General features: G+C 31.9%; 1 protein-coding gene across 1 annotated transcript in view; it reads left to right on the forward strand.

Annotated features, from left to right (window-relative positions):
- The first annotated feature begins 1,783 nt into the window (after window positions 1-1,783).
- The window catches only part of LOC111505504 (protein O-mannosyl-transferase TMTC1), an 816,809-nt gene continuing 805,578 nt past the window's right edge, over window positions 1,784-13,014 (forward strand). Inside the window, exon 1 of the mRNA XM_074179103.1 lies at window positions 1,784-2,042. The gene's annotated coding sequence lies outside the window, so the exon portion shown is untranslated. The remainder of the gene's footprint in view (window positions 2,043-13,014) is intronic.

A 13,014-nucleotide genomic window follows, 5' to 3' on the forward strand; every position in this document is an offset into this window, starting at 1 on the left:
GGCAAGATGGAGAAATCTGGAGTTTATAAGCTTAAGTATCCGGAGTGTGATAGTGTTTATGTGGGACAATGTGTTCGGAATTTTTCGAATCGTTATGCTGAACATGAAAGGTTCTTCAGACTACGTAAACATTATTCGAAGTTTTCAAACCATTTCTTCGAATGCAAACACAAGTTTTCGAATCTAAACGATACGGAAATTTTGCACTATGCCATCAAGGGTTGGAAACTCAATTATTTGGAATCCTTGGAAATTCATGAGCATAAACTTTGCAGAGGTAGTCTGCTAAATGATCAAATCTATGTAGTTTACTCACCAGTTTTCAAATAATATCTACATTGTCACAGGCCACACAAATTTCAGGTATTCAATTCAGTTAAGAACCTCTATTATCACCTTGATGGGATATATAATGGCTAACATAAAGATTTATTTTCAATTCATTATAATTGTTCGAAAATGTCCATATGGGACTAAACTGCAGTTACATTAGTTACAAAAGGAAATGTTGAAAAACATATAGAGTTTTATTACTCATTTTTGATTATTGATTATTATTGAAAATGCAATCAAGTCAACATTAAGTAATTGTTTTCAAAAGTATGTGCAATGATCATTCAGATACCAATTGAATTCGTATAATCAGTGAGAACTGAACAAAACATTTTTTGAATTTTGAAACTGTTAACGTATTATTATGTTATGGACAACTGAAGACGCACAAAATTATTATATAGGTACTAGATTTTCAAAATACAAACATAAAAATTATCAGAATCAGCTACTCTCCATATATGTTTGTATAATTTCATAAGTGATTCCAATTTCACATCGGTTTATTTTTTTGCAAAATACTTATATTGTATTGTATTTGTGGGTTTTTTATTTTTACTGCAGATTCGAACGAATTCGCAAACAAGTTGATAAGAGAAAGATTTTACATCAGGTTGTTATCTCAGTTACTCCAGAAAATTATTAGTGGAAGTTGAATGAAATTATTTATTCATTTTCATCAACGATAAAATTATATTACAGGTTATTAATGCAAAATGAAACCACAAGAAAAAAACGGCGCCTTTATCAATATGGTGAAAATACAAGAGGAAGAGAGAGATACAAATAATCGAAGAAGAATATGAAACGGATACCATAAAGTTTTGCCAAGGAGAAATCGCAATTATGACGAGTTAAGTAATGAACAGCATTGTCAATTCAAGAAAATTCGAATTCAGAACACATTAAGTGTCATAAAATACAGCTTCAAATATTTTTTGAATTGAAATCATCCGGTATAAGTATTGATTTGTGCTTTGTTTGTTGACCTGTTGCTATTTCAATTAAATTTTCCAGACTTCCCAGGTTCTGTTCGTGACCTTAAAAGAGTGTTCCTTTATATGAATAGCTTTATACATTTCCACCTCTTTCATTGAAAATCATTTGATTTTTTCATTGCAAAGAATTGTACGATACTTCGAATTATAAGAGCATGAAAAGTGATAATCTGGGACTGATTCTGAAAATATTCAATTAACCATACAGATTATTGGATCTATCATCTTTTAGGTTCTACTCTCATGTAAAATCAACAATTCACTCCAATAACCATTTTGACCAAACATCATAATTGTTAACATAGCTTCCGTAAATTCAACTTCTCCCTATAAATTTTCTTTCGAAAGTTAAACCCCTTGCTAATTTGAACACGTTGAAGTTTTATCAGTGATTTCCACAGATACACGCATAGAGTATAAACGAAAAATATCCATGCAACATCTCTTCCTACGCAAACTCCCGAATACTCCCGAACTCCCGGCCCGACCAACTGCTTAACATTATATAGAGCGATTTCATGCCGCACAAGCTAGTAAATCGCTCCGGATTTTCCTGTGGACGAATCGGTTTTCCTCCGGTGCTTTCTGATTTTCGGGTTCGCCTCTTGTTGTGTATCCGTAAATGAACATTTTTGGTAAACGAATTGAACGTGAAAGTTACTGGTGATTTAGATTGCGATCAAGATAACATGAGCAGTTCATATCAATCTAGTAAGTGAGAAGTAATTTCAGGTTGCATCTCAAAGATGAAAATATCCGGATTTTCTTTCGTTTGACACAATTATGTCAGAATTGTACAATTTGAATTGAAATACATGATATTTTGAATTTCCATTTTTATCTGTCTAATTTTTTCTGATATAGAAAGATTATTTTGGGCAAAGTATTGGTGAACATGGTTTCGTATCAACTGAAGATATACAAGGATGTCAAAAACAGTGAAACTTCTTTTTTATCATGATAGTAGAGAAAACCTTTTATTCTATTCAATGGAAAACAGTTCATTCAGGCAAGTGAATCTTCCAGAATGAACAGATTCATAGATAGTTTTGGAAATATTAAATAACGTTGAAGGGTGTTGCTTCAGATTTGTTTGAACAATTTCTGTTGAACTTGTATCTCTCATTTCCTTCAAAATTTATCTTATCAGTTGAGTATTCACTTCGAAAATTCTGTAGCCTATTATTCGTCATATTCTGAGTATACTGCTCATGAAAAGTCGAATTCATAGAATATGCTGATGGCAATTACCTTCAAGTTTTGTTATTCTCTCAAAAAAGTCCACTGGAATAAAAAAATATTTAAACTGGAATTTCGTTTCATTAAGAGAATATCGATAACAAATTCACTTCTATCTGAGAGAAACATATACGTGATTTCATTTATTGAATGAGAAGTAAGGAGCCACAAATAATTTTTTCAAACAAATATTTTTACATACTTTCAATTACTGTCGACGTGATAAAAATAATTGAATGAAGTTTTGAAGTAGTAGGTATTATTTATGTGATGACAATGTCATCAGACATATTCAATCTGACTTCGTATCTTCAAACGGTCAATGTTTCCAACACGAAGTTTGGGACACCGTTTAATCGTGAGACTACTTCCAATTGACCATATATTGTTGTTGAGTATCATCTAGGTCTCATCTTTTCCGAATTTATATACAAATGTTTGATGTACATGTTGAGAAGGAATATGTGAATTTTATGTATGTTCGGTTGAAGAATTAGAAAATAGAGAGTTATATACTTGTGATGCACAGTTTGGAACCTCTGGTGTGGTAATTAATATTACTGGATTTTTTCCCAACATCAAACCGTTATTTTGATACCTCGACACGTGGTTCGATCACCAAGTGATCATCTTCAACAGGAAGATCAAACTGATCGCTTGGTGATCAAAACATGTGTCGAAGTGTTAAAATGATGGTTTGATGTTGGAGAAATCTTCAGTGATATTCAGAGAGTTATATCATGAAATATGAGATGAAATATGAGTAAGTTCGGACTTCCATTGTCTAATATGATATGAATAGATTTGGAATCCATATTTTCTTTAAGTTTTTACAGATTCTTTCAGGGATTTCAAATCAATTTATATCATATTAGACATCGGGAATCCGAACTAATGAAATGCATTATTGAGATTCTCCCATCGCATTGGATACAAGGGATTATTGAGAGACAAAATAACTTATCAAAAGAGTGATTGTAGATTTAGACCAGAAAGATGTGCTTTGAGTAATCACGTAAATGAAGAATGTCATTTTATGGACTTCAATGCCTCAAAAATATTAGCAACTGAACATATAGAATACAAAAAATTTTTTTTAGAAATGTCCTTCATGTCACAATCACCTTTATGCTTGAATGATATCAATCATATAATAAAACTTTTGCATTTGGATCAAAGGAATTATGGTCAAAATCATAGTTATAATTTTTCGAATTTTTGACCCATATACAGTACAAAATTATTCAAATTCAAGGATTGCATTTTACTGTGTCGAGAATCACTTAGTGATTAAAAATTAACAAAATTTCAGAGTAATCAAAAAAGAGTTAGGACACCTGTCAGTTTCTTCTCTATTGGGTGTTTTATGGATACATTTCAACTTAGTGTTGAATAAAAATTATAATCTATAAACTCCAATTTTGAATATTCTCGTTATTTCACTACTGCGATAATTCGAATAAAAGATGTTTCTCTCCTGGCCAGGAGCATTTCCAATTTCAATTTTTTTCTTCATAATGTTCATTATTTAAAACCATTTTTTTTCATCTGACATTCATGATACTACGGTCATACCTCAGAAATCAGTCTGTTTGGAAAGAGTTCTTTCTGTCATGTATATCATTGTCTTGTAGTAGTATAGTGTAAAATTATTCCGATAGAGGATGGGTTAGGGGTTACAGGTGAAATTTTTTAATACGATCCAAATCAATGAATGGAAGTCGGTTCTTATAGAATGATGTAAATTTGATTTAAATTTCTTATGCCAGTTGTATCACGAAACACAGAAGATGGTTGGGAAACAGGTTGTTCACTATAGAAGGAAAAAAATATATAATGTTGCCAGAAAGTAAATCAATGACAATGCCGAAGTTGAACTCCATTGAAAAGAAAATGGATAGAGATGCATAATTTGCCTGAAAGTATGAAGAAAGAATTGGGGAGTATATCAAAAAGAAATAATGTCGATTATTGAAACCTGAACAAGTGGAGGCTATTTTTCAAAATAATAAAATGTGGTATATTTCCCATTTTGGTGTACAAAATAAGAATGAACCCAGTAAATTTCGATTTGTATTCGATGCTGCTGCGAAAGTTATTGCCTCTGTCAGTTATTTCCGATTTTCAAATGTTTTCGAAAATGAAATAATATTAGTATCATCAATGACCCAAGTTGTTCCACTAAAAAAAATTTAAATTTCATAATTTTTGCTACTCGTTCAGCAAATGGAGTTATTGAAGAACACAATATGTGTAAAGAGGAAAATTATTCTTGGTCGGATTCAAAGAAAGTTATTCAATGGATTAGAAATGAAAATATTGAAACATCGACTCACTTTTCCCATAGGACTGAAGAAATGAGTGAAAATTCCAAAATGAGTTAATGGCGTTGGATTCCAACCACGATAAATATTGCAGATGAGGCTACAAGAGATACGAAGAATTTTGCCCAAACGAAGAATGCAGAAAAACACCACGGAATAACGCTTATAACTTCCGAAAAAATTATAGATTCTTTATCGAACGAAAAAACTTTTTGAAATGGACCTGGCTGATTTACAGATTTACAGTACCTATATGTAATGCGTCAATATGTATGATTGATGACTTGTTCATTTTGTGGTAATTCATGATCACTCCAATGAAATGAATAAAAACACTTTGGTCTAATTACCACTAGTGGTAATTAAAGTGATATGTAATGCGATTTTGCAAGAAGAATAGACAAAAAGGAGAAACAACCGTGGAGAAAAAATTTGAAGCTGAATAAATTTGTTGTGAAAAGGTACAGATGGACAGTTTTGCGAAAGAGTTAAAAAAGATAAAATGAGTTCATACTCCAGTAGATTACTTCTGTTCTCCGATATATTCAGAGACGGTTCATTGAGACTTGAAGGCAGAACAGATTTCTAGACAGAACTATATGAGGATATAAAACATCAATTCTAGACAGCAAACACAAATATTCTCAGCTTTCGATTGGACATTTTCATGAAAAATATGGAGTTCGAGGAGAGAACTGGTAATCAATGAGCTGCGACAAAAAATACTGGATTATCCAGATTACATGGGCAGTCAACAAAAGCACGATGAACTGTAATTTCTGCAGAATACGAAAACCTGGGTCGGAACATCGACTGAGAATACCATCAAGGCCATTCTATTTTGTGAAAATGGACTATTTTGGACCATGTCCAGTACGTATTTGTAGGAAAATAGAAAAGAGATATGGTGACTTTTTCATGTAATAGCGATCCACATTAAACTTGCTGAATCTTTATCAACTGATTTCTGCATTTTAGCCTTAAGACGCTTCATTGCAAGATGTGGAGAACCGGAATTGATAATAAGTGATAATGTATCAAACTGAAAGCTGCTAAAAAAGAACTGAAAGAGTCGCTGAAGAATATTGATAAAGAACTAATGAAGAGAAAAATGGTTTCGAAAAATATACGTTGGAAATACATTTGTTGTGCGAGCCCACATATGGGAGGAGCGTGGGAGAGAATGGTGCGTGATTTGAACATAACTTCGAAAAAAAGGTACAGCAACCCTGATGGCCGAAGCGGAGAACATGGTGAATAGTCGACCGCTCACATACGTATCAACAAATTCAGAAGATTCAGAGAGTATTACACCAAACCATTTTCTTATTGGAATATCAAGCTCGGATAAATCACCAGGGATTTTTGACAAAATAATTGATTCGAGAAAGCAATGGAGGTACTCTCAAAAGATCACTGACAAATTTTGGAAGCGTTCGGTTCGAGAATACCTACACACTCTAACGATAAGGTAAAAAATGACCAAGAAAAGGCAATGCATTCGAAACAGGAGATGTCGTAATAGTAGTCGATAACAGACTTCCGAGTAATAACTGGCCCCTTGGAAAAATGATTGCCACCTACCCTGAAGAAGACAATCAAGTCAGAGTCGTTGATGTGAAAACGAAGACTGGCGTTCACCGTCATCCAATCACGAAACTTTGCAAATTGTCACTACTAGAATAAAGCCAGACCTCAACACATGATGGTATACACTCTTGAGGGGGAAAGGTATTCAGTTTTGTTTGGAGTTTTTGTGTTGATTGATTCAGAATGCTACTGTAGAGAAGAAGAAACAATAATTGACAGCTGTTGTTTTGTCAATTTTTTTTTTGATTTCGATACTTTAATTCAATCAGTTTCATGGATTTTAAAACGAATCCATACAGCCACATTTCAACTATTGACATTAGTGAATATAAATAGCCTCCCACCTGGAAAATGACATTCATGTGGAGGTATGAAATTTGTCAGATAAATTGATATATTCACATTGTTTCCTACTCATTTTTACTGTATCATTTCATAATGTCAATAAAAAAATGTCCCCTACTTGATAAATTATATATCTTTGTCTGCAGATGGTGCAGTGGACATCTTACTGAATCAACTACAGATAGATCTCATGACTAGTTGGGAATAATCCTCACTCCCATCCCGGAGTATGTGTTTGTGAAGTTGTTTTCGGACTTTGTCTGGAGGAGGCACAGTGGACATCTAACTGAATCAACTGCAGATAGAGCTTATGACTGGTTGGTGTTAATTTTTTTTGTTTGGGATACTCAGACGGTTCACTCCGTCTGGAATGACCTTTCCGGAACTGACGAGGAGCAAGTACTCCGAAATCGGTCTAGGTATTGGTAGTCGTCCCGACTGAATGAAATTAAATTCTGGTTTTTACATAAAGGAAGTAATTTGTCACGAATATTCCAAATAGGAGACGTTGCACAGGTGCCTGATGGTTTCACTTTAGCTTTCTGTGCAGCATTAGCTGAATTAGTTGTTGTTTTTCTGTCGGGTATCTGTCCCGTACCTGAAAAGCTATATATTCGCATGAAAGGCAAGGGTATCGTATTTTCATCTGAACTGAAGCATGTGATATACACCTCTTCGTAACATATTCAATAATCATTCTGATTCTCACCCCTGAGTATGTTTGTGTAGTTGTTTCAGTGAAATTTTACTAAATCGACTGAATCAACTGCAGAAAGCGTTTATGACCAGCTGGAAAAGATTTTGCTGTTCGGAATACTCAGACGAATCACTTCGTCTGAAATGGCCCTTCCTGGTACTGACTAGGAGCCAGTACACCGACGAGTCTATCGATTATCGGTGATCTTCCAAATGGAAGACGCTGCGCAGGTGCCTGATGGTTTTACTTCAGCTATATGTGGGGCATCAGCTGGGTTAGTAGTGTATGGTAAAATAGATTAACAGGGTCTCTCTGTCAAAAAAATCAAAAATCAAACTCTGCTTCACTTTGCCAAGCTTTCGCTTCTAATGGGAAGCTTCTTCAGGGCAGTAAAAATGAGCGAAAAACAATAAATTGAACACAAAAATTGACGAGAAAGTTATACATGTATAAGATGTTTTTGTGGATTTGGTCATAACAAAACAGGGGAAGAGGGTGAAAAACAATATATAAGGATTGGGCAAGAATTTGTGATATATTGACACGATTAGACGATATTCAAAAATAACCATCAATGAGAAGGTGCAATATTCAAGTTGAGCCGTGACCTGATTGCACAAAGACGCACACATTTCATCGCAAGCGAATATTGACGTTCAAGTTGGTTGATGAAATACATTTTTTGATCGATTACGAGGAGTTCTTATTCGTAAACCCTAGACAACGAAAAACAAGCCTACAGGAGGAGAGGGTGGAAAACAATATATAATGATGGGGCAAGAATTTGTGATATATTGAGACGATTAGACGAAATTACCTAATAACCATTGATGAGACGGTGCAATATTCAAGTCGAGCCGCGACCTCATAGCACAAAGACGCACACATTTCATCGCAAGCGAATATTAACGTTCAAGTTGGTTGATGAAATACATTTTTTATCGATTACGAGGAGTTCTTATTCGTTAACCCTAGACAACGAAAAACAAGCCTACAAAGTAAAGCAGAGTTTGATTTTTGATTTTTTGACTGAGAGACCCTGGTAATCTATTTTACCGTACATTTCTTCAGTCGCTAAGATTATCCACTTTATATGTATTTAATATATATATACATATATATATATATATATATATATATATATATATATATATATATATATATATATATATATATATATATATATATATATAAAGAGAGATTTTATCGAGTGGACACAACACTCTAAAAGTGGGGCAAACCCCACTTATATATATATATATATATATATATATATATATATATATATATATATATATATATATATATATATATATATATATATATATATATATATATATATATATATATATATATATATATATATAGGTATATATATAACAGAATAATTAGTGACTGGATTAACTATAAATCGGTTCAATTCGTGAGGTTGCAGTCAATAGCTGGGCTGTTACAAAGAAAACTCTTTGTTATATGTCAAGCTTTCGGTATATTTCACACCTTCGTCAGGACAACTACAATAATAAGATTATATATCTTGTAGAAAATATATAAATATGGAGAACTTACTAACGTGAGAATAAAATATAAAATGGTTCAAAAACAGATGGAGAAACATTAAATGATGACAGTTGATAAAAATTTTGGCTGACAATGTCAATGTATATATATATATATATATATATATATATATATATATATATATATATATATATATATATATATATATATATATATATATATATATATATACAGCAGAACTGTATATATATATATATATATATATATATATATATATATTTTCTTGTGAACACGAGATCTATCAACTGAAACCACAAATGTGCGGTTGGCTCCTGTTGGTGGCTCCGTGCATTTGTATTTCTATATTTCTATCTTTTGGTAACCAAGTGTTGCCCATCCTTACACTTGGCTGCACCATACTGATGATGGGCCAAAAGCCCGAAACACGTGTCTATGGTTTGCCACTTTCATGAGTGTTATGTCCGATATTAACTTCTGTTTCTATATATATATATATATATATATATATATATATATATATATATATATATATATATATATATGTATATATATATATATATATATATATATATATATATATATATATATATATATATATATATATACCTACTATTTTCTTTCCGACATGTCGCATTGAGTCTTGTAATGTTTAAAATCACGAAATTTCATATCATGTTAAGTATAAATCGCTAGAACGAAAGTCTTTTGAATAGTTATGAAACTGGAGGGCAATGTTTACTTTACAGAAAAGTATGATATTTCGGGTTAGTTCGTTACTGAATTATTTGTCAGAAAAAAACTATCAAAAAACGGAATACGAATGTAACAAAAATGAAGAGGAATACATTTATTCGATTACTGATATATTAACGTCCATTAATTAAAAATTCGAATCAGTTTAACAAATAAATGAAAAAACTAGATGAACTTTGCAACAACAAAGACGAATTTCTGGAAATGTATTTTAATTTTTTTTTAATCAAGCCGATGCGGGTATGTTATGGGCGAAGTATGACATTGAAGGCTCGTATTCATGAAAATTATGTAATTTGAATAATTTTTTGTTCGAATCGATGGAGCGGAAGATACGAAGAATTTAAAAAATTGGAAAAAAGTCTAAGTGACATTTTTCGAAATTTACAAAAAAAAAATTCGAAAAAAATTACAAATTCGACAGGTTTTGAGTAGCACATCACAGAAGAAAAGAGGATGTTGTTTACTTATTCTTTAAGCACAAACTATCTGCAAGTCAAATTATCCATTATATCTATCAATAAAAATAAAAAACTTCCATATGTCGAGAACTTCATGTGTGACACTTTGTAGCAATTTTCTTGGTTTTGGCAGATGATATCCGCAATGCTTCAGAAAAGCTTCGTCAAATAGATTCGTATAATGAAAAGGATGGTTTCAGTTCACCCCACATAATTTAAATCCAAGTTTTTGGTTGGAAAATCGTGAAAGAAGTTTCTTCAAGAAAATAAATCATGATCGGTCAGAATTTGAAAAAGAATCAACCCAAAATTACAAGCTACCGCGAGTTGCGATGCCACAACTGACAGAGGAAACGTTGAGAGTTTTCCAAAGATCCGCGTTTCTGTCATCTGTCAGATGGCTACATCAAAACTTGTTGTTGCTACTGCCGAAATACCAAATTTTGAAGAGATCACAATAGACGAACACGAAGAAAAACAACCCTGCGTAACCTACGTGTTAGTAGGTTACGCGGTGTTATAGTTGAGTGTTTTGATACTGATATAATTTGCAAAAATAGTTCTGCTGTATATTTCAACTCTGCAATACTATACTCAATGTTCACAGCTGATAATCTTCTCAGGAATGAATGAGCTTTTTTCTGAGTTTCACTTGACATAATTGAATTATTTCAATACACGAAAAAACGTATTATTAGTTTTGATATTAAACTAAATGAGAAGTGATTGAATATTTGTATTCTATTTCAAGTGTCTATGGAATTTGAAGCACGTTTTCTTGTTGGTCTATCTACACAGGTTTCAAATATCATTCGGTAATAATTGTTCATTATGGTATTTTCATTTCATATGTTCTAATTACACTATAATGGTTCTTAATGCCTTCATAACTCATTTTTCATAAAGATAAAAAATTAGTTCATGATAACTCATTAATACCTCACTGATAACTTTCACTAATCTGTCTGGGTATCAGAAATCTGATACTCAGACAGATTCTTGTTATCTAGATACTGTCAGATTCAGAAGTTATGACTGTCAGCAGCAGATATTTCGCAATGATGAAAGGGATTCAAATGTATTGGAAAAGAAAGTTTTTGGCTTTCTACAACACCATCTTGATACAAAAAATGTAGAAATCCTCTTATGTGTCTGTGTATGTAATGAACTCATAAGATATTGGGATCGATATCTCTGAAATACGACAAGTATTGCAATTTTTATCATTGTTAGTAAATTTCGCTTCGCTATTGGATATTTGGGCCATAAGGATCTAATAGTTTTAGTGAAGTTATCAAAATACCGATAAAACACAGTTTCATTGTTATGCACTATATAGTTTTCTGTCAACCAATTTGATAAATTGTCAATTTGTTGCTTTCTCTGCTTTTTTCGCAATTGCTTTTTAGATGTTACAAAATATCTCAATTTTGACCCAATAAGTTAGGTAAGGTAGGTTAGATAATCATTCAACTGAATTATTGGTAATATCCAATAATTACATTATACTCGACGCAAAATAATAACGATTATTGAATTGAAATATATGTACTCGTATGTCATTAACATAAATAAACCAAAAATGCCTGTGTTTATGTTGAAATTTCAGTAGATTTCAGATATTACATGAATATCTGTCCCATTAGTAGATGATTATCATATATTCGCGTCAATATAACCAGCTTCCGTCATTACATTCTGAATTCCATCGATAATTAATACAATAAAAAATTATTATGATGTGTGATTTGTCATTCCAAACTTTGGATGAAGGTTGAAATTGATGAAAAAATTGAAATTATAATCTATTTTATGAAGAGAACTGAGAAGGTAGATACTTTAGGAATCTCAGAATAGACACAGGTAACAACTGAGTATATCAAATCTTGTTCAAAATGTTTTACATACGAGTTGAAGAGAAAAATGCATGTCATTGCATTGTATGTTATTTGAAAATTTTCAATGAGAAGCATGTATTGCTATGTTTTAATATGATTTTATAGTGCTACCACCATTGTCACATCACGTGCACAATGCATTTATAAATTTTGACTGATTTTCAACTAATTTAAGAAAAAAATTCTTACGTAAAGCAAGGACCGAATCATTGATTTCGCTAATTTTGTAAAGTAATACTTGACATAGTGTCAGTCAATTATGATTTAATTTTTCTTTTAAAACTTATATTGTTTAGTTATCAAGTCATTCATTATTCGGAACGTCATTTCGATGAAAATTTAAATTATATACTCCATGAGTGTTGCAAAATTCAGAATTGTTTAAAGGTTTTTCAAAAAATTTCAAAACTTTCCTCGAATTTTGCCGTCAATTCTACAAGAATGAATGTTTCTTTCTAGATGACGCTCGTTAAAAATATTTGTGAATATCAAAAAATTCTCCTGAAAAGGATATTATTCTAACATAAAGAAAAGTCTCGAATTATTTCAATTTGATATGAATTATCGAGTTCATAACGTTTGCACTGGGTTGTACAGCACTGGTTAGTCATGTTCGTATTAAACAGATTTAAAAATTTGATTTCTACTTTCTCAACGATATTAAAGTGTGAAGATATTCCTTCTTAGATCACGAGTTACACAATTGAATTTACAATTTTATTCTTCAAATTACTTTTATGAAATATTTTAGTGCGTTAATGAGAAAAAAGAATCCATTATATCACTGGTGATTCTGTTTGAACACATATTCGAATTTTGCAGTTATGTTTGTTA

Source organism: Leptinotarsa decemlineata, unplaced genomic scaffold (assembly GCF_025532065.1).
Source record: "Leptinotarsa decemlineata unplaced genomic scaffold, Ldec_3_MD MMD2_tig00004307_RagTag_RagTag, whole genome shotgun sequence".
NCBI classification, from domain to species: domain Eukaryota; kingdom Metazoa; phylum Arthropoda; class Insecta; order Coleoptera; family Chrysomelidae; genus Leptinotarsa; species Leptinotarsa decemlineata.